Source organism: Anopheles stephensi, unplaced genomic scaffold (genome assembly GCF_013141755.1).
Source record: "Anopheles stephensi strain Indian unplaced genomic scaffold, UCI_ANSTEP_V1.0 ucontig124, whole genome shotgun sequence".
NCBI lineage: Eukaryota > Metazoa > Arthropoda > Insecta > Diptera > Culicidae > Anopheles > Anopheles stephensi.
Window position 1 is genome coordinate 33,620 of NW_023405041.1, and position 17,401 is coordinate 51,020.

The 17,401-nt window shown below is 45.7% G+C and overlaps 1 protein-coding gene across 3 annotated transcripts in view; it reads left to right on the forward strand.

Annotated features, from left to right (window-relative positions):
- Positions 1-17,401, forward strand: part of LOC118515265 — a 55,679-nt gene that overhangs the window by 25,804 nt on the left and 12,474 nt on the right. The gene's annotated exons all lie outside the window — the stretch shown is intronic.

Consider the following 17,401-nt stretch of genomic DNA (forward strand, 5'->3'; position numbering starts at 1 on the left):
CGTTTCGCTGATTCCATTGTTGCCGGGTGGATTCTTGTATTCTTGGAATCGGGATTGCAGCCAACTGGCGAATTCGGTTCGCTGCACCATCCTTGACTTTCGGTTTGACCTGACATTTGCGCCCACGCCACCACCCCGAACAAAGCGCCCTTGCATGGCACGGTGGTGGGTAGTGGAAAAGTATTTTATGAATTTGATCATTATGCAAACTTGGCTCGGTTTGTTGTTGAGATTTTCTTCGTATGAGCGGGCCGGTGCCGTGCACAGTCGCTCGTTGAAGGATTTCAATTACAGTGTGACCGCAAGCGCAAGTGGTCTTTGCCTTGCCAAATTTTTTGGTCCCGCCTCGGGTCGGGATCGAACAATCGGTATGGAGGCACAAATCAAGCTGTTCGATGCAATCGAGGAAGAAATAACAGTTTACGGTTTATTGGCAAAGTTAGAAGGGCCTGCATCCTGTTGAATATTTTATGGGCTGCAGCAGACATTTTTTCTGGGAAGGTTTGTATGTTTACTTTATCGCGTAGCTGAAGTTTCTGACTAAAATATAGAAATATTGGGATATATTGGTCGATTTGTTTTGATGTTTTATTTGATAAGAGAGAAATGAGAGAGAATCGAAAGAGAGATGAGAAATATCCAAGAGAGATGTGAGAGCATATTGAAAGAATATATTGAGAGAGATGAGAAAGAATCGAGAAGGAATCGATAGAAATGAGACAGAATTAAGGGATAATTTAAAGAGAATTGCGAGAAAAATGAAAAATGAACTAGACTAAAAATAGAAAGAAATCCAGCGATAATCCAGAGAGAAATGTGAGAGAAATGGAAGATAGATGAGAGAGAATTGAGAGAAAAATTACAAAAATTGAGCGATAATCGCAAGGGAAATGGGAGAGAAATGAGAGACAATCATGAGGGAAATAAGAGAGAAAAATGGGTGAAAATGAGAGAGAATTGAAAGGGTAATGAGAGAGAATCGACAGTGAAATGGGAGAGAATTGAGAAAGAAATCAGAGAGAAATGAGAGAAAAATGAGAGAGAATCGAAAGAGAATTGAGAGAGAATCAAGCGAAAAGAGAAAGTATCGAGAAACAAAGGGGGGAGAATCGAGAGAGAAAGGAGAGAGCATCGAGAGAGAGAAATGAAAGAAAATTCAGAGGGAATCGAGAGAGAAATGAGGGAAAATCGGAAGAAACATGGGAGAAAAATGAGAGAGAAATGAGGGAAAATCGAAAGGACAATGAAAGAGAAACGAAAGAGAAACGAGAGAGAATCGAGAGAGAAATAAGAGAGAAATGAGAATGAACCGAGTGGTAATTGTGAGACAATCAAAAAAGAATCGAACGAGAAATGAGAAAGACTCGAGAGAGAATCAAAATCAGAATCGACCGAGATCGACCGCTCTCTCATTTCTCTTTCATTTATCTCTCAATTCTTCCAAATTTCTCTCTTGATTCTCTCTCATTTCACCCTCATTTCTTCGTTTATATCTCTCTCATTTTTCTCTCACTTCTTTCTAGGTTATCTCTCTCGCAATTCTTGCTCGTTTTTATGTTCATTTACTCTCTATTCTCTCTCGTTTTTCTCTCGATTTTGTCTCGGTTGTCGCTTATTTCTCTCTGGATTCTTTCTCGATTTTCTCTCGTTTCTCTCTCGTTTCTCTCTCGATTTTCTCTCGGCTGTCGCTCATTTCTCTCTGGATTCTCTCTCATTTCTCTCCCTCGATTATCCCTCATTTGCCATCCTTTTTCCCTCGATTTTTTAAAAAATCTGCTCAAATTTCTCTCACAATTCTCTCTCGATTCCTTCTAATTTCTTTCTCGATTCTCTCTCATTTCTCTGTCTATTTTGCTATTATTTATTTTTTAGTTCTCTCTCAATTTTCAAACGATTTCAATTAACAACACCGAATGCTAACCAATGCTTCCCCGCCAAAAAAGGTGACACCGACAAAGACGTTTAGTGAATGACCTTAATTTACACCGGTAAGATTTACCTAACTTTATAAGCACCGATTCCATTATCTCGGCGAACACATGCGTGAAACTACTTTCTAATGAAGTTTTGAGCTTTCCCCGTTTGTCACTGGGCCTAAAAGCCTGTAATAAATCTTCCCTCACCGTCTTCCTCCAACTCCTTCTCCTTTCCTCCTCCTCCTCCTGCCAATGTTAAACGATCGCTGCCTTTGTTGTGTGGCTGATAATGGCAACCAACAGCAGTTTATTTATCTCGGCTGCTTCGTCTTCGTCTTCACAGCCGCATCGGTTGCCTGCCTCGGTCGGCTGATGCTTACAGAACCCTACGCCCTAAGATCCCGGTGGCGGATGTGCGGTATGCGAGTGGCTAATTATGTCTCCCCACGGACGGTCGGTGTGAGAACGGAAACTTTAGTCCCGACACGTGCGGTTTGTGAAATGTGACCCCCAGGGTGGCGACCGTGCGCTTCATAGTCCCCGGGTGGGTACATTACGGGCAGAACCTTTTGCGTCGTGTAGGGCATTTGATGGCTTTTCGGTATGCTGAGGCGTGGTTAATATTGGTTCACCTTTGGTGCTTACGGGAGAGTTTCACGAACAACAGGCAGGACAATTACACACAATATTAGTAAGCTGCAGAACACAATGTGTCTGGCTGTCGATCGTTCAGTAATGTTGCACAAGCGATAACTTGAAGATCGGGAACAGTCTTCACAGTTACAGGGTGGTGCATATGATGGAGTGACAGATTGGATGATAATGGCAAAAGATTGGTTCGCATAGAGACGATAGCAGACAATCAAGCATCCCTTATCCTTTTCCTGTACGTGAGACTTCAACCGGTACGCAGTAAGGCACGATTGATTGCGCAACAGAGCATACGGGCGCAAATTATCCCTCACACACTATTGAAAACAATTTAGAGCAGCATAAACGCAAACCCCCCGCCGGTCGGTGGTGCTATTATCCATCCAGCTTTTGTGGACGTTGCGAGATCAGCAATTGGCGCCGATCCGTCATCATCCTTCTCGCACCGGGCCGAGCGGTAATAAATCACAGCAAATAGCTTTTGCCAGTCTCATAAATCTACGGCTTAGAGGGTCCGGAATTGCCTATCAAGTAAGCTCGTCCTCGGTGGTCCGGAACTCTCCAGGACAGGCTTCTTTGGTACGTTGCTATCGGACAGCTGAGCTATCGAACCCTGGCACGAATCTATCGTGTGTAAGACCTGGGAAGGCTGGGAAATTTTCGGCACGACCAAATTGACACTTGAAGAGGGACGGCTTTGTTAACCCCCGGGAGGACCCAGTAGAACCTCTTCGCACTGGGTCGAAACGACTTTCATCTTTTTCGGGCCGTTTGTAGCAGCAGGCATCGGTTGGACCACTGGAAAGTGGGTGCATAAATTTAACAGGGGCCAGTTTTCCTTCGCAGTTGATTGAGGTTAATCGAAACAAATGCGTGTGTATGTGTGTGATTGGAATTGTAATTCGTACGCGGCGAATGGTCAACCCGGTGACGAAGATGTATGCGTTGGTGATTTGATCAAATACAAATAGCATCGGAAGCGAAGCAATTCGAGTTCCCAATCCGGCATGCTGGGGGAGAAATCACGCTCATCCGTGGATCGGTGGTGTACTGGCAAACAGCGCATTGATCAATGCAGGGCAAGGTCAATACAGCGCAGGGAACTCGCTGGATGGTTTGGCAAAATCATCAAACTTAGATTAGGGCTGTTTGGAGTTTCCGAGCACGTACAGTGACGCGAATGTCGCTAGGCATTGTAGGCACCAAAGTACCAGAGGGCAATAATGCGATTTGGATTATGGAGATAAATAATGGTTCCGTATTTACTTACAAATGGTTTGCATCGGAAAAAAAAGTTGTACAAAATATACGCATCTGTTGTTTTTGTGTTTGACAGCTGTCAATTACTCTGACATTATGCAAGACTAGCTGTCAAATTAACGTCAATTCAAATCGTTCAGTATGTAACGGAAAGCGTTCTGTCTTTATTCTTGGGAGCAAGAAACGCTTTCCAGCACCACTTTATGGCCAAATTAATCGCTGCACTTAGTCCATAGTACGGCACATCCTACCCATAACGGCCATGCTCATTTCATTCATCCATTAGCCAGACTAACCCAAGGCCCTTCGCAACCAACCAGCCGGAATAGCTTTCATCAAATATTTATCGAAATACTTGAGGAAATATCCTTCTCCCCCGGCAGCGGATGTGGGCAAGAGGCTAGTGGAAGAAACCACAGTTTGATTTACTTTGTAGACCTTTGCAACACGAGGCGGCGAGGCAACACCGAAACCGATTGATCGGTGGTGATATAAACCGTGGCCTTGCCCTGCCATCGACGAACCTAGCCAAGGCCGGGGTGTGAACGATTCGATTTTCCAACTTTCATCTTTTACCGCCTTGTGGTCGAACTCCCAACACACACAGACACAGACACACACCGATCGAAGATGTTTGACCGCTGTGGGTTGAGTGTTTTGTTGGTGGTGCTGTTCCTAAGTGCTACTTGATGGACTACGTCAACATTTTCGGGGGGAGAATAGCGCATTTGTGTGAGCAAAAGGGATACAAAAACCGGACTTCCTGCTTATTCTTCTTCTTCGGGAGTGTGCTTTATCCTGTCCGGAAGGAGAGGGGAAGATGAATTGTTGAATGTCCATGGTCCCATGACCAGCACGCAGTCCAGTACGGCGTGGGTGAAGCGCGGACCTGAGCTGATGGGATGAGATGGAAATTATCGAAAGATAGATAACTGGCAGTGTTGATTGATGAGCTCGTTGTGATCGGCTCACGTTGCGGTAGGCTCACGTTGAAATGGTTGAATGATTTTTTGACGCGCTTACTATCAAGATCAGACCCAGGCTGGCTGGGTGGAAAGCAGTTGAAAAATGAGCAAATGCTTAACGCCTGCAATGGGAAATAAATGTCTCCGAGGTATTTTTTTTGCCTCCTGTGGGGTTAAGATGTCAACCTCGTTGGCAGAGGCCGGGCCTGGTGGCCAGAGGCCGGGTGTTTTAATCTATGCACACATTTGTTATTCGTCATCTCGAAAAATCTCAGCTTCTGTTTTTTTCCACTCTATCACCTCCGAATGGGTAAACTTTAAGGGTATCATCGTATCCGAAATGGCGGAGGAGAATCCTTTCGCACCGGGGAGAATCCCATATATCAAACAACCCCACCGGTTTGGACCGACGACACACCGGAGGCTTATCGCAAATGGAAAACGCCGGAAGGTATGCCTTCCAGGATGACACTTTCTGGTGTGTGTGCTAGTTCTACAGACGCCCAGGGGTTCTGGGGACTTTCGGGTTGATTAGGGTTTTATAGTGTTCCAGATAAAAGTGTGACTCCTTCCAGTAAGGCACCAGCAAGCCAGCAGCTACACAAATTTGGTGCCATTTGACCGATAGCCCAAAATTTGTGGTTGTCGCTGGTGTCGGCAACCTACGAGCCGATGGTACGCACCGGCGCGTCGAGTGGCATCGAGCCCAACTCGATGTGTGAAACCGATGCTTCCGGGATTTCGGGGAAGGTTTTACGCGGTACGAGCAGCAACGATCGATCGATTGAATGGATGGTGTCATTCATTTTCTTATCGAACACGGTCGGTGTCAACGCTTGTTGATAGTTGCGAATGTGCATTCGATCTTTTCTTTGTTACAAGAGGCAGGCGACAGTTACCGTTGAGCATCAATTGACAAAACGGGACAACATGGAACAATGTCAATGGACTGGGACAAAAATTGCTTTAATTTACACAAATTTCAGGTAGAAATCAAAGTGAAAAAATATATTTTAAGAACATTTTGGGCTTGTTTTAAGATGGTTAACTCAACCTACTCAGGATGGCTTTAGCCTAACAGATCATTGTGTACCAAGTCGATGAGTGTCATTCTTCTGACATGACCAGCAAATACTAGTGAACGCTGAACCTCACAAATTGCCTAACACTTGTGAAGTTGATGGTGGATATTCACCTTACTAAAAATGTCCCTGCCTTACGAACCCTGAAACATTTAAAGGACTCTCCATTAACTGTGAAACGGTTCATAGAACTCTCAGATCCGAATAAAATCAAGTCTTACGTGTTTTAGGGCTTGTCGTGGAGCATTTCGACGTATTTTTCAGTATGAGACTCCTCTTCCTTCTTTGCTGATCGCCCTCCAAAGACATGATGGTCATTTAAAGACTGTTTAGACTCATTGATAGTCTGTCATCACTACGGCAGTTTGGTCCGGGTCTGCCCTGTCAAGACGTGCGCCTCTATCGCTTCTTCCACCGAGCTGCCCCATGGATGGATAAAAATTAGTCTCAAATAACTGATTACTAGACGGTTGGATTAATTGAGAATAATGTCCGATATTCCATTGGCACTTAAAAGTAGATTATGAAACCGGAGAGACCTTCATACTCGAAAAAAGTCTACCAATCTGAGATCTTTTGCTTTACCTGGGGTTTTTCTAACTAAACTTTAGCCGAAGTTTAAGTTCATCCAGCTTTTTGAGCCATTGAAAAACATTTAAAACAAATCAATACGCATTTTGATTTTCCTGCACGACCTGAGCAGCCAGTACTGCCTGCAACATTTGGGAATCATGTAATTATTTACAGCTATTCATTATCCAGCTCGTGTTACAATGGAGTTCACGGTATCAGCGATGGTTGAAAATGCAGCTGCGGTTAGCATCTATAATTAATAGATTCCTTTTTTTTTGTTTACTGCTACCGTAACTCGTTGCCGTAGAGCTTACCACAATTCTCCGAATCCGGATGAAGCCGAAGCGGAAAGGCTGTCATGCTGGAAATGGAAAGGGCTCCGGTATGGTTGTTAATATTTAAACCCCTTTTCATTCAGTTTCAGTTTGTGTTTTCTGCAACAACAACAAAAAAAAAAGGAAAAAAGTTTCATGATGCAAGCCCTTGGCAGACCTCAACTTCCGGTGGCTGCAGCCCCGCATGTCCGCATGGAGAAATCGGAGAAGCAACCCATTGCAATGCAATTTACGATGCGGCACAGGTATGGGGGGGGGGAAGCTTTTCTGGTAGTGTCGGTGTATCATTTTAGCTCATGTGAGGTTTGCTTGTTTTATTATCCACACAGATAAAAACCCACCAAACGAAGCAGATTGTTTTGGGGGGCAGGGGCTTGTGTCCTCGAATGCTCGAACGGAGATGATGGGTTGTGCCGACTGTTATGTACCGGGAAAATGTTTTACATGCCAAAACACAACTGCTCCCGTCTGGTGGGCTGGTGGGAAGATGGGGGCCTGAAGCTGAGGTGGGCCTGTTGCCTGTGTTGCTTCCGCTCCGTTGAAGCTTTTGAGTTGAAATCAAATTCATCCGTAGCAAAACCATTCCCACCACGTCCCTTCTTCGACACCCCGGGCTGCCGGGCTGGATGGAAAGTTTGTCTGAATGATGTATTTTCCCTCGTCACGGGTACGTGGCCGGCGATCCTGGTGCCGCTCGGCACTTCAAGCAGCTCAAATTTGGACTCCGTAAATCTTCCGAAAACGCAAAAACGGCATCGCAAGAAATTAAGTGCGCAAGCGAACCGGAAGAAAACACAAGTGATTGTTTCATTTAATATACTGCATAATTTGTGTTATTGCGCGCGCGCGCGCGAGCACCCCCACTCACCCCACCTCTGGGGTTGGTTTGAGCTGGCAGTCAGTCCTGAACCGAAAAACCAAAACTTTTTCCCCTGGCAACAAAAGGTGCAAAAAAAAAAGAGGAAAGCAGACAATTGGAAGCCATTAAATGTACGACGATTCGTGGAACGGTGATGATGAGCAGCAGCAGCACGAGAGACACCTCGGGAAACAAACCCTCCCTCCCCCCCCCCCCGCCTCCCTTGGAGTGAAATATGGCAAACGGCTCGGGCCGTGGGAATGCAAAAAGTTCAAACTGACGAGTGATGATGAAAGTTTGTGACAGATTTTTAATTGAAAAACTGTGGTTGTTATACACACACGGGCGCGCCGCAGTGATTTGTGGCCAGGTTGCTCGGTGGGCGAGAAAAAGTTGGCCATTTTGACAGTTGAAGATTGGATGTACATTTGAAGATGGGCTGCCGGTGCTCAGCACAATGATGACCAACAAAACCGGGTTCGGCCGGGTTGAGGCTCTAGTGCTTAGTTTTGAACTTGGTGCGAGTAAGAAGTTACGGACGATTTGTTCGCTCGTCTGATGTGGAACAGCGTGGCAAGAGGGTCAGCTGTGGTTGAGGTTTGTTGTGATTGACGGTAAAAGTTTGTTGAGCAAAGAATCCTTGGCGCGGTTAAGGTGGGTAAATTCGTTGAGCAAGCGGTTTGTGGTGGAGCTTTCGTGTGGCATTAAACATTTAAGGAAGCCCTGAAGAATAGTGAGAATATCACAAGTAAAAGGGTTCTTTTTATCTTATTTAAATACTTTTGAAGCTTAATGTATTTATTTATGTCACGTGAATTTGTTAGACGGGAGCTTCAATGTAAACAGAACTACCGCCAAAGGTATCGCCACCAACCAACATCGTCCACTTAAGTAACTCGTCTGGTGCTGGGTTGACAGTTTTTTTTTTTTTTGGGAGGGCCGCGTGCTGTTTGACGTAGCCCCTCGGTGGTCGTAATTTATTCCATGCGACCGGCAGGCCTGACAGACACAATGAATATTTCATTGCCAACGACACGCCCGAGCCCCGGATGACTGGAGTCATCTGCCTAAATGCCTAAATGTTCGGCCTATACAACCCGAAGAAGATGTCAGACCCGGACCCGGCCGGCTGGTACTACGCTTCCATATCTTAACGCACCTGAATAAAGATGAAGGATTACTTATCAGCTGGAACCTCCGTGGATGGTACAGCGCCCGGTGTTGGAACTCTGGTGATCGGCTTCCGGTGTGAAGCGAAACTCCTCAAAACGGGCGTTGTTTAGGCACTTTAAAAGCCGCCTGGCCGTGCTACTTCCACCGAGCGGACGTGATAAGGGACGCCATCCAAAACACCTGCAGGGGAAATTGTTTAACTGGTTCGCATCTGTCTTTAAGCGTGACGCAATGCGTGGCTTTAGAATCTGCGACTGACACATGTGTGTGTGTGTGCCGATGAGCTTTTAGCGTGAATTTCACGGGCTTACGGTCGGTTGAAAAACGGTCGGTTGAGTTGTAATGGCCGTAACAGCGAGCGAGTCAGCGAAAGTCATTAGCCGGGATGGTCTGTGTCGGTGTGGCCCTTCAGCATTCTCACGTCACTGGCGTAGAATCAAATTCTCACGCCCGTGGGTCGGTCCATGTGGGAGCTATCACAATCTGGGCAATTATGGAACGGGATGCACGCGTGGCCGGATACCGTGAAGCGAGAAGATTAATCATCGTTTGCCTGGCACGGAATCTCCGCCGACGGAATCATTAAAGTGACGCACGGGCTGAAAGATCTAGCTCCATTTTGGCAGCGCAAGGCCGCCATCGGGAACGTCACAATCGATGAGTTGAAGCATCGTTCTTGGCGTTGGAGGTGGAACGCTGCAATGTTGTAATCTGAATGTTTGCTAAATAATTGATTATACGCTCGCTCTCCCCCTCTCTCTCTCTCTCTCGGTGTATGCATAACGCTGACGCGAAGAAGATGTATCTTGTTTGGAGATAATAATGACAGGACGGTTTTGAGTAGCCTAGCCCGGCCGTTCGAGAGTAATGTAACGTATCCGCACGAAAGAAGCCTTCAAAAGCCTCATCCTCGCGGTCTCCTCGGTCGTGGCGCGTGTGATAACGCAACACGCTGCTTCGGCTAAGAGGCTACACTCTCGAAAGAAATGGGCGACTCGGGCTCCCGTTCACCAGTGACAACATTCTTACTGTCAAGTGTGCCAAAGACGCACTCCAAAAAACAATGTAACGAGTGTGTGTGTGTGTGGACTAAAGCATTAAGCGCGGGCTGTGGCTTTACAACAGTAAATAGCTGTAATTTTTCTGCGACATTCGTCTCGTCGCAACGGCGGATCTCGCCCTATTCAGGGTATGATGTGGAGGCGCGCGCTCTTTTGTCGGAAGCATCGCTTGGGATGGCTTCTAAGCAGGTGAAACATTCACCGTTCGGCGTCGCTTTTTTTCTTCCTCAACTTCAAGTGAGCAACAATGGACGAGCAAGCCGTTCCGGGACGGGAACCGGAAAAAAACCCTGGGACAAAAGAACGGGATGCTGCTGGCTGGCGAAACGTGGTGCACGCGGGATGTCTTCCGAATGGACGGACCGGATGAAAGGCATCTTCACGGTTAGTGCCTGTTGGTTGCTGCTGCTGCTGCCACTGCTGCTGTTGGGTTGGGGTTTTACATAATACTAAAGGCCGGCGGAAAAGTCCTGCCCTTCTTCGGGCCTGCCCCGTTTCCGGAACCGCTTCGGAATGTTCATAAAACATACGACAAAGTGGTATGAAAATGGGATGGAACTTGTTTAAAATTCCGTCAAATAAAGAGTGTGATGTGGAGCATAATGCCACCGCTACACACTGGGACAAAAGCTTGTTACGTTGGATGGGAGCTTCGCGCTGTGGTCTCACCGTAGCACGCGTCATTGGCTTTTGCGTCCCTTTTCACTGTCAAATAGACAACTCTATCGGTTGCAATTCATCCCTCGGGGCGATGGGCGGAACTCTTGCACTGTGTCGTATCGCTAGAAGACGGTTGGGGGAAAAAAAATTAAATTTATGCTTAAATGGGTGCCTTCGTCAACATTGCGTTGGGACCAAACAATGCGACCGCTTTTACCTTACCCGATAAGAAGGTGTCTGACAGAGATATGAAGACCTTCTTCTGGTGGTGCTACTATATTCCCTAGCTCATCATGCGCTTAAAGCGAAGTAACGAACGAACGAAAAAAAGGGTTAAAGTGTAAGAACCACGCAGCGGCTGGATTATGTTGCCAAGGTCCTCCCAGGATATAGTTATTAGTTGGGTTTGAGGAGAAAAAGCAGCAGTCCGACACGAAACCTATCAAGCTCAACTACACCGTAACCCGGTCCAGATTACCCGAGAGCGCCCGTGTATCGATAAAATTTTACTATACAACCCTTCAACCCCCTGTGTAGCAGCAAAAAAAAAAAGCTCGTAACGATGCTTTTAATGGGAATGTGTAGCAACTTGACACGGTTACCTCAGCGAAACTGGATCGAACGATACCCTGGCAGACAAAGGCTCCTGTTTGCCTAACGAACCCCGACCGCCGAGCAACGAAGCCAGCCGGGCGTGAGGAAAACTTTAATGGACCCTCGTTTTTTTTTGTCTGTCGTCCGATGGCCGACCCTGACTGAAGCCAAAAAAAAAGGGAAAGGGATGCCCGAAAGTTTGACGCGGGTGAACGGGCTTCGCACCGAAGAATGTTGAATGGCGTGAAAAATGTACCACCAACAGCGGGCCCCAAAAAAGCGGGCCACACCCCAGCTTAGAATTCCATCGTCTCTTCCTTTTTCTTCTTCTAATTTGCTAACTGAAAGGGTATTTTGATGCGGAACCACAATAATGATTCCGGCGATAGGTTGGTGGTGGAAAATAAAGACCAACTACAAAACACCATTAATGGATGTGCAAAAATCCGGGCGGCTGGCAACCGAAATTCGGCACGGGAGGCGTTTCTAATGGGTGGCGAGATCGAGATGGATGAAAAGCTTGTAGAATGTGTGTCTGTGTATGTGATGTATGAAGGCATTAGTGAACGTCAGCTCGTTTGGACACAGGACAGGACAGTAACAAATTGTTTGATTAAATTCGAAAAAAAGGCGGATTTAAAGAAAACAATCCCGTTTGCCTTCAATTATAGGCTTAAAAAGCCATTTCCAGGCCTTGTTTGCTGAAAGCTTTATGGAAGCGCGTCATATAATCCCTTTTAATGGCATCACTCGGTTCCGGATTGCATACCTTTAGGCGATTTTTAAATTTATTTGTTTTGGTTTCAGTTTTTTGTGAATTTTAATTGGAAAATGAAGTCAATAATCCAATACAACACAAAAGCACCCTGCTAGTCTTCTATTACAGGCCCAAAAAACCATTTCAGCTCATGTGAGCCGAAAGATTTGTGGTTAAGTAATAAATTGCATACTTTTAGGCGTTATTTTATTTTACGGCTACTTGTCGTAATTCAACGGCAATTTTCTTCGCAAATGTGTTTATAAAACGAATTATCGACACTGATGTCTAGCAACAAAAGCTCTCACGCCACACGCCGTCCTGTAGGAATGGCTTCCATCCGCTTCACTGGGTAGTTTCGGCTTTGGCAAACTGTTGCATTAATTGAAAGTATACACGCAGCAGCAGGCAGAGCAAAGAAGCTTCTCTATCCCGAGAAGCGGATTGCAAGCCGTCCGACGCCGACGGGCCTTGACGTACGATGTGTGAACACCCGGGGCACTGTTGCTTCGGTGCGGCTAGGCTTTCAGCCCAGATTCACTTTTCAATTCGCCCGTATTTTAAATCCTGCTCGGTTTCACGCCGGAGCAAAATTTCAATAGACTCCCCATTCGGACTGGATCGGAGGAGTAGCAGCTCGGAGAGGTCGAGAAGGCTAAAACAACGGCACTGAATCTTGCCGAATCCCCGGTCTGACGAAATGTGTTCTTCGTCGGATTTGTTAGTCTTATTACAGGGTGGGAAAGAGGATTTAGGTGCGAGCGCGCCTCGGTAAGGTAAGGAAAACAATTTTCATTCATCCATTTCGCTACCGTCGGGATCGGTCGGGAGCTTATCGTGCTTGTGCTGAGACGTTACACGACAGTGTGTGGAATGTATTACGAGCGTTACCACTGACGATGGCGCTGTCGACAGGCTGCTGTTACTGTTACTGCCACTGGTAGGATCGCATACGGAGTAAACATAAATTTTGATGTAAACAAATAAAGTACGTAATCCATTTTGTATGGCTCGGCTGTGTCCTCGGCTCTACGGTGCCCCATGCAAACACAAACCACCCGAAAAGCTTCTGGTTAGGGTGATGGTACTCGCACGTGCCCCGAATGTGCTCACAGGCCGTGCTCGGGGATGGATTTTTGTGGACCGGGGGAAGGTGGACTCTGCAGGGCGTATTTTTGGCGCATTGCATGGCTCACAAGGCTAAGCAACCTCCGCTGCAAGGTGGGTACTTGAGCCAATATTTACCGCCACATTTCGAACACCTTTCGCAGGACGAATGTCCGGAGGTTCGCTCAGCAGCCCGGTGTCCGGTGATGTTTATGATCGTACCTGCCGTTCATCAGCGGTAAACAACATGCGTGTGCGCGTGTTTGTGTGATAACATAAGTAAGCCCATCGTCAATTTCAACCACCACGGGCGGCAGCTGGAATGTTGTGGCTTAACGTTCGAGAACGGAATTGGAGGTCTTCCCCCATAGCGATCAGTCACGCATTTTCCCGATCCGTTTCCGATTTCAGGCGCGGGAATTTTATTCCAGCAGCCATGTGTGTGCGCGTGTAACATATTTCAGGCTCATTCATTGCTTGTGTGAGTGTGTGTGTGTAAGAAGGGAATTGCCATCGTGACATTCTCGGCAGTAGCTTACCAACCAACCGTTCCGTGACGGAAAAGCGGAAGCCATATTGATTTTCTGCGTTCGAGCTCTCAGCACACGATTGGCAGCCAACGATTTGCACTACATTTCATGCGTAATTGCCCGTAAAAGAAGTAACCGCGGTCCGTGAACAGCCCGTGTTTGCTTCACTGCGCACCGTAGCAAAATTAAACTTTTGTACGTTTCTTATCGTGTGTATGTGTGATACAGTTTCACAGTACGTTTAGAGTTCATTGCTTTCCAGTGTGGTTTTGAGTAATTGAAGCAAATTGGACGTGAAATATGGGCGGGGAAATGCTGCGAAACCGGTCGCCGGGTGCGTTTTGGCTAGTTACAGCCGGAAGGTATGCAATCCGCATGACAGCTCCATTTGAGGCGTTTGAGCGGAGATCATCAATTTTAATCGCGCGTTTCGGTTATTAATATTAAAAATCCCACCTTTCAGTAATTACACCCGGGTGAGCAATTAAATATTAACCATTTAATCTTCGCACGCCAAACATGATTCGCGCACAACAGTTTCTTATCAATCATCAAACGGCTTTAAATAATTCCACCGAAGAACTTTTGGCTTAACGAAAGGAAAGCTTAACGTGCGGAAATGTTTGGATCGATCCAAACTGGATCATAGAACCGAACGAAGCCGGCAAAGGAACGACAACAGTTGGAAACCACCTTCCCCCATCACACCGGCATTTCGCTGACCCGGATCCGATATAAAATGCTTCATAATGATGTCATAAATCTCCATAAAAGTTCGGCTTCATAAAATTCATCTCATCCCTTTTGCTCGCAAGGGGCAGGCACTCGCACTCGACACGGCCAAGCTTTTCGCCAAGAATGTGCGAAAGAAAGTAGCTCCATAGCCTAAGGGGGACCTTAGGGGTGGAATAGTAAGGAAGGAGGCAAAGGTTCGTTTCGTCGGGCCATCCAGTACACAGTCAATATCATTCCACATTCAGCGTGAGCGTCGTTAAGAGTTGGAGGGGAGCTGTTTTAAGTGGGTATTAAAACAAAAATCTTCCAACATTGCGGAAGAGGCGCTTAAGCTCGGTAAGTAGTTTTTCATCCCCTTCATAAGCAGGCCAATCGAGGAGTTTAGTTTTCAACAATGTTTATTGACCGGATTGCGTATTTCATCCTCTGCGGAGAGAAAGTCGGGACAAAGAAACAGTTACCCGCTGCTTAAGGACACGCTTTGAGACAGACGCATAATGCATCGATAACCAATTGCGGGTCGCAAATTCTCGGATGCGTTGTTCCGAACAAATGAACCCGACACAATCGACAAATTGAAACGTAAATGGAATTTGAAATGCGGAAATGTGGTCTGCGTGCGCATTTGCAACTGACAGCAAGGAAACAAGGCAAGGTTGTCTTTGGAAGCGGGACCTCGGTGGGGTTGTAGCGCCGTGTTACGAGCGAGCCGAACTTTACGGATATCGTCTCCGCGTGGAAGACATACATTAAACGTATAATTTATTCCGTTCCGCCATTTTGATGGATGCGTGCGTTTTGTGCAACCTCACGGGCACGTAGCAGCCGTGTGTGCGCGGACGTGCGTGTTGCGTGCGAGTGACGAAACACCGACCGAACATCATCATGATATGGGCCGAAGGTATGTCTAAACAGTAATAAACGTTTTGTCAATGATATTGTGTGGCGCGCTCTGATAGGCTCTCGTGCTCGTTCCGTTCCGTCGTGTTCATCTAATGATGCTCGTTCGTCGAAGGCAGTTATAATCTTGTGTATCATAAACGGTACGGGATGATTTCTGTTCGATTCCGTACCACTATGGGACGGCGAGGTGCAAAGCGTGGTCAAAAATTATTTACTTTTTATGGTCTGATTGGAAAATTGGGTGACCAAGGCTTCTTTTGATGGTTTGATCAAGTTAATTTGACAAATGAAAATTTAGTGTAAATATTTAGTACTAATTAAATTGTATGTTAATTTTTTATATCATCCTTGTTATGAAATTTTAGATAAATATTTCAATATTTTGGTGGATTTCTTGTTTTTAAATAACTATGATAATGTAGTAAGCCTGGACATTGTCCTGTTATTTTTGTATAATACCCTTAAAAATCAATTTCTCCTGTCTTATGTTCAAGTACTAGGCGCCTCCATTGCACCACAAATAGAAAGTAGTTGAAGAAGAATCTGATCTGTGAAGCACGGAAAACTCACTATATCATTAAATAAATCGATTCTCATCCTCGGTTTTGCCATTGTACTGAAAATATAGCCTAAAAATGCTAGGCAATAATATAAGTCCATTTATTCAAATTTTAGTTTTTAAAAATCAAATATACTTTTGTTTTGAGCGGTTTTTCCTTGCGCTTTTGGAGACTAAATTAAGGCTTTTATTTTTTATTGAATGATTTAATTGGGCTTTAACTGGAATGGAAAAAGCCTTGCTTAAAAATTGACCGTTTCGGCGATTTTTTTTCTCGGTTAAATTAGAAAGTGCAAGTAAATATTATCAGGGTTTTGTAATTAATTTTACATATTATTCTTACTAAGTTGAAGCCTCATAGAAATGAGTGATGCTAAAAATTTTTATAATTTTTTACCATCCCCACCAGCCCATAGTGCACCTTTTACACGCATTACATCGCAAGCACAAAGTGATCTCTTCCTCTGCCATGGTGCCGTGAGGCGTTTTTCCCAATGTGTCGCCAATTTAAAGCGCACCCGCAACATCGTCACCTTTCCAGGCAGAAGTTCGTTCGTTTTACGACGATTGCGTTGCCGTTTTTATGACGTACGGCAGGTTTTGGAAAATTAAACCATTTTAGTTCACATACCATGGCATGTTGGGTAAAAATTGTTCATAACGGGGCGATTTAAGAAGAGAGAGAGAGAGAGCGAGAGAAGGAAGCATGTTTTAACCATCATCCTAATAGACATGAATTACCATCCCATCCCCAGCTCCCAACAGACATGGGTGGATTGGCTGGGTCGTGGGTTTTTTTTTACTGTCGGTGGCAGAGCCTTTCCGGATAATGGCTGAGGGATTATCCCTCTCTAAAAACATTGATGTCATAATTGAATTTTTTATTAGTCCTCGGCATGGTTGTCGGTACAGAGACTAGACTTTGTTACAGAGAAATGAAAACAAATTGGATTGCTCCGGAGAAAACGATAACGATATGAAATTAGATTCTCCTGCTGCTTCCCGGCCGTTGCAACACACCAATAATTGATACCATTACTGAATACTTTTTTCTTGTGCGTGGAAATTCTTCTTTTTCCCCGTCCCCGGAAAAACGATCTTTAAGCTCGTAGAACATGAATTACTTAAAGCAGCCCTCAAATACCGGGCCGAGATTCGCATTCATGTCGTTAAATTGCTTTATGCCGGGTGCAACCAGAGATTAAAAGAGCGCAGGTCAAACGCAACTTTTCGCAATCTTTCGGAGGCGATTTGTGAGCGACGGAAGAATCTTATTTGCCCATAAAAATCTCCGGCTCGCCGGTTATACGACGGCGCGGTAAAAGTGACCCTACGCGGTACACCGGTGATGACAAATTTACGACTCTGCTGTACGGCGCATTCCGGAAGCGAAGGGTGACCATTCGCGGGCCATCACCCTGGAGAAAGGATCTTGAGACCGTAACCAGATTAGGCTAAGCCTGAGGTGACCGTCCGACCGACCAAGAGAAGAGGAAAGATTCTTTCGTCCTAATCGGATTTGTTTGGTTTGGGTCATTGGAATTATCCGCCCAATCGATGGGATGCGGCATGCCCGGAAGGTAAACATGAAGCTGGATGTAATTCATTGCGAAAAACGAAAAGAAAAATTAGGAATTTGGGCTTTGACTTTTAGGGAAAAACCCTCTCCTTATCACATCGA